Here is an 11,207-nt window from a genome sequence, read left to right as displayed (position 1 = left end):
TTGCCCCAAATATTTTGTCTGTCCAGAGGTGGGGTGCTCTAGAGGTCTAGGTATGTCCTGTGGGCCATAAATTAGCTACCCCTGCACTGAAGAAATTTCACAAATCCTACTAAAGCCAGCTTTGCTATCCTAGAAAAGGCCCAAAGTGTTTCTCTCAAGTAAGACCCCCAGGGTCCACTTTGAATTTTGATTTAGGAGACTGTGTGGCCACATGTTAGTCTATTCCCATCTTAGGCATTCCACAGGACCTGAAATCCTCCCTTCTCCCCGCTCTCCGCCCTTTATCAGCTTCCCTCCATTTGCTTCCCTTCAGCTTGGCAAGCTGCCACCCCAGTGAGCAAAAGAAATCTGCACTTAAGCACGGATATTTAAAGCAAATGTTGGGGTGAGAATTCAATCTGTAAGTGGGAGGGCAATATGCTGGTTTATATATTAGCAGCAGCCAGGATGATATCAGCAGGCTCGGCAAAATGCAGAGGATCTCAAGAGTTGCAGTCGGGGGCGAAAGGGGACCGGCAGCAATAATGACAAATAATGACGCCTTTCCTCCTTCGTGTCTAAGCAAGGGCTCCAGATGCATTTCTGGAAAACAACCTGCCTCTCTCTTCTACTCAGCCCCCAAATAGTCCCTCCCGGAGCTCCAGGAAGCTCTGAGCCGCCGGTTGCAAGAAGGCGTCTCTCCAACAGAGAAGTTGATGCTATAAATTCCTTTCCTCCCTCCTGCTTATAATAATAATTATTACTTGAGGAGTAAAATGAGCAAGTTGCAGCTTTTGGGTGATTATATACTATATATATAATATCAAAGGGGGGGCGGTAATATATCTCAGATTCCATTACATAATGGAATTCTCCCTAAAATACATATATTTTAAAGAACTCTTGGCATAATAGGCAGCCCTGCTTAACCTTGGGTGCAACTGCATTTGCTCGCAAGCCTCTCTTGGGCGCCAAGTCTTGAAAGAGCTATGCTGGACAGATTGGAATTTCACCAGCCAGCCTGTGCCCATCTGTAGCCACAAAGCCCAACTCATTTCGTGAATACATGAAACAAAAAAAAAAGGAAAACAAAATCCCATTGATTTTGACAATGGAAAATCTGGACTCTTTGTTGGGAACTGATGGGAGCCAGCCACAAGCCAAGATTACAACCTCTTCTGGGAACTAGCAAATCATGGATGTCCCAACCAGCCAGCTGAGCCTGGTAGCTAATAAATCACCAAGCCACAGTGTTGCCCTGTCCTTTGCTCTCTACTTTGTTGGCAGAGATCTACACCAGTTGCCTTTCTGCAGCCAATATATCCTTCACAGGACAAAACTATAAGGAGAGGGAACCCTCCTGGAGGCTGCATGGTCAGCTCAGGCTCACGTTAAGGCATCCAGCTTGTTGGCTGTATTTTCAAACTTCCCTCTGGCTCCATTTTTACAACAGCAACATCTGTATGGTGGAAGTTTTGCTGGAAAATGTGAAGGCACAGCTAAGGTTTTGCAAGAAAGGCTGACATTCACACTGAGGCAGCAGGATATTGATCTATTTCACTATTTGTTCTTACAGCCTACTCTTCACCAAACGGCCCCTTGGAGAGTTACAAAAAGATCATATTTAAAATATATGCAAATTATCGTTAAGTTATAAAATAAAGCCACAAAACTAACCAGTGACAAAGTCAACCAAACAGCAGGGCAGAAGGAGGGAAGACCTCCACTCTACTAAATGCAGGGCTAAAGAGATGCATCCTGTCAAATGCACATATTGTGCCATTGTATGCCTTAGAAGGGAAGACATCCCACGACCTGGGGGCCACCACAGAGCAGACCCTCTCTCACACCACTGCCCTTTGAACCACAGAGGGCTATAGCTATTGTGATGCAAGTCCTCACCTCTTCCAAGGTGAAGCCTTGTGCAGGGTTCAGGAGGAGTACTATTTGGGAGCAGAGCTCAGATGTTGTTCCAGCACCAGTCAGCCTGTAAATGAGCCATTTAAAGGAGAAGCAGCTGCAAGCTCTGATGTCACTGAAATGTGCCTCTTAAGCGGAAGGGCCTAGCCCACCCTAGAACAACAGGGCACTGGAACCATGAGGCTCATCTGATGGACTTACTTCTGGAGCCTCAATCTCATCTCTTGAAGAAGGGAAATCAGATTCCATTTCATGGCCCTTTCATTGCCAAGAGGGCCTCCTCATTCCTTAACACCTGGGCAGGTCAATGTGGGAGGGTCTGCTCCTTCAGCTAGTGAGAAGGGACTCCACATGCCACCTGTTTGGCTTCAGCTTGGAAGGAAGGCAGTCTAACCTACCTCACAAGGTTGTTGTAGGGATTAAATGAGGAGGGGGAGAACCTTCATCTCCTTGGGGAAAATACTGTGTGTGTGTGTGTGTGTGTGTCCGTGTCCCTAATCTGTTGGAGGGTGGGGTGATTCCCAGCTGCTGGCCAGCTTCCTAAAAGGTGGCTGTCAGTAGCTTGCACCAGAGAGCAAAAGAATTGGTTGGTAGCCTGTGTGTTTGGGGCTGTGAATTTAATTTTCCACTCTTGGCATGGTATTAATTCATTCAGAGGGTGAGAGTATATTGTTTTGACCACTCTGTTTTATCTTCTTCATAATCTGATTTAGAAGAAGGAATGGAGGAACTCAATGAAAAGAGACACAGTTAATAAGCTTGAGGGTCACAGGCTTGTTACTCATGTAGGTGGATGAAGCCGTGGTAGAAAATCACAGAAGATTAGCTGCTGGGGCAAGATGTATTTATAGCCGCCCAATTACATTTTGCCTGCTTGCTCAGCCTGTTCCCTGCTTGTTTCTGTCACTTCTTGAAACCACCCTTGACAATATAGGGCTACTCCAGCCATTGTGGGTGGGAAATGAGGTGGCCACCTCAGGCAGCTGTTCTGGGTGTCATGAAAAGGCAGAAAATTGTATGTTATTTATTATGTTTACTATTAAGGATGGAGAGAGACTTGTGGGACTTTCTGCCTCAGGTGCCAAATAACGTGGCCAGCTTTGGATATTATGCACCTTGATTGTTGTTGTTGATAATGGAGGTGGCATTTTTTGCTCTGTGTCAGGCAGCAAAAATGCCTGGTTCCAGTCTTGCCTTGATGGTGTGGTGTAGTGGTTAGTGAACCTGGGCATGGGCATGGGAGACCAAGGTTCAAATCTCCACTTGGCCATGAGGTTCACTGGGGGACCTTGGGGCAGTCACTGCCTCTCAGACTAATCTACCTCACAGGGTAATTTGGGGATTAAATGTACACCACTAACTTGAGCTCCTTGGAGAAAAAGGTAAGATATAAATGTAATAATGCAGTGTGTTAATATTTCAGCCTTATTTCACTTGTGGCTCCCTGGCCATAAAGACAGAACTGACTGTAACATTTGGGGGCCCACAGGAACCCACTGTGATCATTTTGGGGAAGGGGGGGGCATAGATCTAAGGCAGCAGTCCTATGTACTCTTAGGCTGAAAGCAGACATTGCAGAAATCAGGTGGCTCCTGCTATTCGCTTGTGTTCCTTTGGTGGTGAGAGAGGTTGGAGTTGGCCTAGGGTGTGGTTGTTTGTTTGTGATTGGCTGTGGTGAACTTTGTTTTCATGTGTGAGTGCAGTGGGTGGGTGTTTTTGAATCAGGTTAGCCATATCGATTCGTATGCTGTTGGTGGATTCTTCTCGTTGTCTTGTTGGGCTGTGTATGTGATAAAGGGGAGCCATACTGGGGTGAAGGCGTCTTCTTCAATTTGTCCCCATGTCAGTTTTAGTTTAATGGTTAGTTTTTCTAATAAGGCTGTTTCTCATATTAATTGGTACCATTGGTCCATGCTTACTCCTGACAGGTCTCTTCAGGGCTATGATGTTTCTGGCTGCTGAGAGTAAGTGGGTTATGAGCACTTTATGATGTGAGTGGGCATTATTATCTTGGAAGATGTTTCAGCAGTCTTCTACCAATTGCAAGCTCCACCATTACTGAAAAGGTGCCTCTGCAGTTGAAGGGACCCAGCAAACTCCCAGGAGTCTTTTACTCTTATGGCATAGAAAATACCCTGTAGTGAGTCCTCTGAGTCAGAGGGCAGCAATGCAACATCCTCAGGCCAGAAAGGCACTGGTACCAAGGGCTCGTCTTGAAGATGTGCTTCTGGGATTGGCCCTGCATGCAATGCCCCCTCTGACTCAGAGTCCTTGATGTCACCATTGAAGAAGGGAAATCTGATCCTGGGCTTATGACACCCCACTTCTTCTATCCCCCATAATGTCTAGTAAAGGTGTGATGTGTCATCTCTAGTCTCCTCACCCTACTTTATTTCATTGCCTGCTGTAAGGCTGTGGCGGCTTGAAAGCAGAGGCAACACGCTCGTCCAAACTTGGCTGCATAACAGTGCTGGCCAGAAAGTGTACTGATATTTTCATCCCAGCAGAGAAGTCAGCAAGCCTTGCTCAGTTCAGGCTGAGATGCTTGCAGGCTACTTGGAATGCTACTGAACCACAAGGTTACCTCAGGCTGGCAGCCTCACAGTATGAGGTCATCACATCACACATTTTAGATTAGTAGACATTACCAGGGAAGAGAGGGGTGAAGATGCAGAGCTGCTATTTGGGTCATTGGTTCCATGATATCCACAACATTTGTGCTTAGCCTTATCTAGAACTCAGTCCTCTTGATCCCAGGGAGACTGAGTAAACATGCATTGGATTGGACTGCTCAACCATCACTTTTGGAGTTTTGGAGGTTGCCTAGTTGATATTATACGAAGATCAAGAAAAAGAATCGGGAGTAAGAAACCAAGGAGATACAAGGAAGGGGAGAAAGATAGGAAGAAAGCATCGTAAAACATCCAAAGCCCCGTGTTTATGCCAGAAAACATCCCAGGAATCCAAATAACAGATGCCACAGGAAGATGTACAGATCTTGTAAGAAAGATGAGAAACTGGCATGCTGCACCAAGCAGATGCAGAAAGATGGAAGGATGCGCAGGAGGGTTCCTCACCCCTTGCTCTGTATGTTCTCAAAGTCTTAAGGAGCCACACTGAGAGCTGAGGATGCTGGTCCCACTGACATCCTGCTCCCCGCCATCCTGAAGACCTTGCATTTCTGCAGCATAGTGGGAGATGATTTTTCTTTTAAGGAAGCGATAGTGTGTGCAATCTAAGTCAGCCAGTGTGTAGACTACAAATTTTTATGCCTCGGCAGTGTCTGTTTGGGTCAGAGGCCTGGGTTATTGCTGGCTGGACTGATACTGTAACTGCCAGGCACTGGCTGCCTTCTCTTGAGAAGACAAAAAGAGAATCTGGGCATCAGACCTCAGCTCCCAGTAAGCTTGGGGAAGGGCTGTAACTCAGCAACTGAGCATCTGCTTTGCACACAGAAGGCCTCAGGTAGGGATGTCGGAGAATTCCAATGGAAACAGAAATGGGAGCAGAAATCGCTGATGTTTGCTTATTCGTCCCATGTCCGGAGCGGAAATCAATCCAGCAAATGCAACCAGTATTTGCTGTTACTGTTTTCAGTCCAAAAACAATGCATAATTGATGGCATTTCTCCCATCCCCATTTGCATTGTGTTTCCTTTGCAGTGAAATTAATTGATTAATTATGTAAAACTCCACCCCAGCGGACAGCAAGACAAATAAAGTGGCTTTTGTAAGAAGCCAAGTGCAGAGGAATGGGTTGAAACAGAAATGGACGCCTTGCGCCCCCAGTTTCCAGGTTCGATCTCCAAAGGGTGGGGCTGGGAAAAGACCCTGGAGGAGAGGGACAGACAGATAAATCCACCCATTTTGGTTTCTCCTTGCTTCCCTTTTTTCTCATCTTTAATTCAGTTTACACAATTTCCACATGATCAGTCTCTGTGTGTTCTTTTCCAGAAGCAGAAGCAGAAGCAGAAGAAAAAGAAAAAGAAGAAGAAGATACTTTCATGCACATTTCTTTCAATATGAATATTTTTACACAATTTTGCTGGAGGTGCATATTTATTGCAGGCTATCTTCCCCACTACAGGGTGAGCTCCCGTTGCTCGGTCCCTGCTCCTGCCAACCTAGCAGTTCGAAAGCACGTCAAAAGTGCAAGTAGATAAATAGGTACCGTTCCGGCGGGAAGGTAAACGGCGTTTCCGTGCACTGCTTAGTCATGCTTAGTCATGCTGGCCACAAGACCCGGAAGCTGTACGCCGGCTCCCTAGGCCAATAAAGCGAGATGAGCGCCGCAACCCCAAAGTCGGCCATGACTGGACCTAATGGTCAGGGGTCCCTTTACCCTTTATCTTCCCTATTATAGTGCCTCTTTGTACATTATTTTACGTGTGTGTGTGCATCTATCTATAATTTCTGCCCTTTCCCTCATATACACTTGCTGCTGTTGAAGCCCTGCATCACAAAATTCAGAGAGCCCCAAGAGAGCCCCTGCCAGTCTGTGAGCAGACAAGTCTGAGCCACACTGGTCAATGGAAAGGCAGAGCTGCTGGCATTTTAACCACCTTACTTTTCTCTCCTCCTGCCATGGGACCACAGCATTGGGAAGGAATTTGTAGGCCACCTGGGACACAAACATGGGCAGCATTTAAGTAAGAAAATTGGGTGGGATCATGGGCGGGGGGGGGACTGCCGCCCCTAGATCAAGTAAATAAATAAAAATACTTAACTAACTGACTCATCTCATCACAGATAGCTAGGTTCTGCCCCGTCCTATAAAAGTCCTGGCCCCCAACAAAAATCCTGGCTATTCCATGTGTGGAATGAATATGTTTTGCAAGAAGTTCCTATGTCAGTACTGCTGCCAGTTCCTGGGGTGGCTGCAGCGCTGAAATGGGATCTGTCTGGCCTTGCAATGGAAGTCCCCACTGTGCATACCTCTGTCCTTTGTGGGGCACCAGCAGAGGCTGAACATGAAGGTAAAGTGGTCTGTTTTCTAGCACCGGCCCTCCTCCCATCTCCGGGTTGGTTCCTTCTGTATTGGCTTAGCTATAAAATGCTTCCAGTTCAGGCCTTGGTCATTGACTGGGCAACACTCAGACTTTGACCATGTCTGGGTGGCTCCCCCAGTCTTGCTCAATGTTGTCTCTTTTTGTGTGATAGAGAACTTGGGTAAGCCTCTCTCCAGAGGGTCCTCTCTGCTGTCAGTCCAGGGGCTTTTGTCAGTTGGGGGCTGTACCATACCAAGATGCTCTACCATACCAAGCCTGGCCACCATCCCTGCTCTTGCCCCAGGTGTTGCAGCCTATTCCTTTTCTTCTGTCTCTCCCCCTACCCATAATCCCACTTTCCCATTCACCTACCTGCTCCCTTGCCTTCATCCTTTCCCGTTCATAGTGGCTTCTTGCCCAAAATGCTGGTGTGCAATTGGTCCTCCCTCTGGATTTGATCATTCTGTAGATCTGCTAGAGACATTTCTGGTGCCAATCCTGCCAGGACTCACAAAGCACCTGCCTGCTTGTCTGCCTGCTCAGCTGCCAATGGCCTGCCAGCAACTGCAACTTTCCAGGTAAATGGCTTGCCCATCTTGCCCATGGTTCTGTTCTTCAAATGTAACCTGAGATAGTTAATCCCCCCCCCCCAAAGCATGTCAAATGTAGCATTGGTTGCAGCCCAATGACAGAATCTGAGAACTGTTCACCCAGGCCTCTTATGACCACATAATTATTTGGGTGTTGTTTTTAAGAGCTGCTGGGCCACTGCTCTGTGCTAGGCATGGGAAGTTGCCCCGACAGAGAAAGGAAGGGAAGAAGAGGCTTTACTGGCTGAGCTGTGTTTTTGGCTGGCTGATTTAAAGCCTCTCTAAGCTATTGTTGTTTGAACCGTTGCTAATGAGATTAAACTGGGTGTGAAAGGCATCTCACACAATAGATTTATCTGAGTGCTTTTTAACAGGCAGGGAAAGTTGCCCGCTGCCACTGCCTCCCTCCTCCCCCCACAACAGACATCTGCTCTTCCTTTTGTTTCAAGTTGCCTTCTTTGATGTCATTGTCAATGACTGTGCAAGAGTCTCAGGGTAGTCTGGCTTGAGGTCGCTGCGGTGGGGGCCACTGAAGGCATGCAGAGCATTAAAGAAAAACAGGAGGGGGTCATTTCTGCAAATCCATGCAAGCTGGAGACGTCAATGTGGTATTTACAAAGAAAAGCAATCGATTCTGGGCACGCTCAGAATGGACGGAAACAATCCACAGTGGCTATTATTAATTACTAACTTAATTTAGCATTATTAATAATAATTGCTTTGGGCAAGCTACAAAGACATGCACTGCCAGCCCCTGTGGAACTGGGTGAATGGAAGGCTTGGCTGGGGTTCAAGAGTAGCATGGCAGGGGCATCACGTTGACACTGCAGCCACCCTGAGGAACTGGGGACTGAAATTTGCTCTACTGTCAGGAATTTGAGGAGATGACCTTCTTTTCCTGTAAACCTTCAGTAAGGAAACAAGGAGGGATTGTTAAGTTATTCTCTACCAGGGCCTCATCTCTGCTGCCAGTTGCCTGTCTACTATGTGCCTGGGTGAAGGGAGAGTTGTAGCAGTTACTTGAACGTGTATTGGGAGAGCCAAAAGTCATGGCTTTCCATGAACACCGTCAGCGCAACTCCTCTTCTCTTTGAGCCACAATAGGAGAAAACAAACCAGAGTGCTAACTTAGCACTGCACATGAAGCAGCCCCATCTCTTCCTCTCCTGAAGCTGGATGGAATATGAGCTGCAGAGAGATGGCTTGAGGGTGGTCCTGTTGAAGCTGGACTTTCAGCAGAGCCAAAGGAAAGGCCTTGCAGCTCCATTTCTTCCTCTCCTGCAACCTGATGGAATATAGGCTGTGGAGAGATGGCATGAGGGAAGGGCCTGTTAGAGCTGGGCTTTTAGCATGTGAATTCTGCTTGAAAACAAAAGCAGCAAATGAAAGCTCTGTACCATGAGATCCCTGATTGAACCCAAAGCCATAGTGACCTGCCCAAACCATGTGAATGTGTGGCACACGATGTTTTCACAGGACGTGGCAAGGAGATGCGTCTGCTGAGCACTGAAGCTCCACCATCCCCAACACCAGGCACCTTCAGACGGCCACTGTTCTGATTTATGGGAGGACGATTCTGTTTTTTTTTTTAATAATATTTATTAAGATTTTACAAAAAACAAAAGTTTACAGAATAAAAAGAAAACATAAAAAAGAAAAAAAAATAAGAAAAATACCAAAAATACAAAAATAGATAGAAAAGAAAAAAGAAAAAAAGTACAAAATACAAAAAACAAATAGATAAGAAAAAATTAAAAACAAATCCATTTTTTGATATCTTTAGGCTCATTTGATTGTTTCCTTGACCTCCTCACACCTCCCCTTTTTGTATTCCCATTTACATAATCAATTCAACAAATCCTTACCCTCTTTCCTTTATCTTAACTCTATATCTTAACATATTATAGCTATAATTTTTCATCCATTATCAATCCATTTTTGCATATTCTTATTAACCTTGTTGCTAATGCCACTTAATTTCAATCCAGGCAGGGGAGACACCTTGATCATGAGAGGCCGATTCTGGACCACAACTGCTAATCTAAATTTTATGATCAAGATATCTCAAATTTCATTCTAAGATGCTGTGATCAGAAAGCCCACACTCCTGTGACAGGAAAATGTTAAGCACATTTCCATATTCTCTTGTTCACATTTGCAAGCAGGTGACATTTAGCTAACGAATTCCCCAGACAGGCCAAAACACACAAGGAGGGTGCATAGCAGAGCTGCTGGGTGGGGGTGGCCTGGGGAAAAAATCCAAGGGCCAGAGAAAGGGGGTTGGAGGAAACAAAGTTCCCTCGACCTGTTTTAAAATAAACACAGACAGACAGATAAAGGTGTGCTGATGCTTCTTCTTGGCTCCATTTTGAATTGGTGATCCAGATGGAATTGGTGATCCAACTGGGGAGATTTGGGGCATAGCAGTCTAAGACCAATTATGAATCTGCAGGCACCACCACCAAAGGATCTGCCCCACTTTATGTCAGCTTTATTTTTGATATTAGAGGGAACACAGTGTAGAATTAAAAGGCAACGAGATAATAAAAAGTGAAAGGAAAATTAAGGCCTGTATTACAAGGAACCAATCAATATAGGACTTTATAGGACTTGTTTCATAAAGTCTTCTAGTCTCAGAAAAAGATGTTTTGAGACTACTCCAGTTAACAGATGTTGCTATTCCAAGTTTTGAAGATATAAATTCATTCTGAGTTTTATATCTCCTATTAGTTTCCAGTTCTGTTTTGTGTTTTGTGTTTTTTTAAAAAAAACAACAAAAAACAAATACAGTATCAAATTTTCTCTTAGGAAATTTTTTTATATGGAATTTAAAATGTATTTTATGTTGTTTAAAGGGCCTTTAGTTTTGACCTCATTCTCAGAACAATTGATCAGTTCTTTCTAACTTTGGGTGGCTGATCTTAATTTATCATTGTGAGATGCCCAAGTATGGGGTGTGTGCCTGTTTTAATTCCCAATAAACATTTCTCCAGTGCTTCACAGCCTCCCTGGCTACCCACACTTCCTGATCAGAAAAAGCCCCATGGGAGAAATCACCTCATGATGTCTTCCTCTAGGTTCTTTGATTGAAGTGTGGCCCTCTGGGAAGGCTGCAGAGTTCAGATCACTAGTGAGATGGTTTGTAGAATGAAGGAAAGGACACCCACAAGCAAGCCTTGGCCACCTCAAAAGTAAAGCAAGCAGAACAAAAATCTCGTACCCCACCACAAGAATTTCAATGACATTTCCTCGCCCCTTTGATACCAACATAAAAGCACCAGAGGAGCTTGCTGGGTCAGGCCAGTAGCTCATCCAGTCCAGCCTCCCGTTCTCACAGTGGCCAAGCAACAAACAGCAAGCAGGACCTGGGCAAAAGAGCCCTCTCCCCTCCTGTGACATCCAGAGATGGGAATTTCTTTTCGACTTGTTTTCTAGATAATTGATGGAGAATGGTGGAGCGAGGAGGGGGAACCACAGGAGAAAATTCAAGCACAAGTCAATCTATTCTATTCCGGTCCTGATAAAGGTCAATTGGAGGTGTGTGTGTGTGTGTGTGTGTTCACACATCTTAGCCACAGTAACAAGCAGAGGATTTTGTCGATCATGCGAGGCCTATGTGCTCCGTCTGCTGCTGCAACTGTGTTTGCTAATTAATGGCGCTTCGCCCAACCGCTGGGGTGCTTTGCTACTGATGCCTGCTTGTGTACAGACAAGGCCCAGGAGGTTGCACA

Source organism: Podarcis filfolensis (assembly GCF_964270895.1).
Source record: "Podarcis filfolensis genome assembly, chromosome: 8".
Taxonomy (NCBI): domain Eukaryota; kingdom Metazoa; phylum Chordata; class Lepidosauria; order Squamata; family Lacertidae; genus Podarcis; species Podarcis filfolensis.
This window is presented reverse-complemented; position numbering follows the sequence as displayed.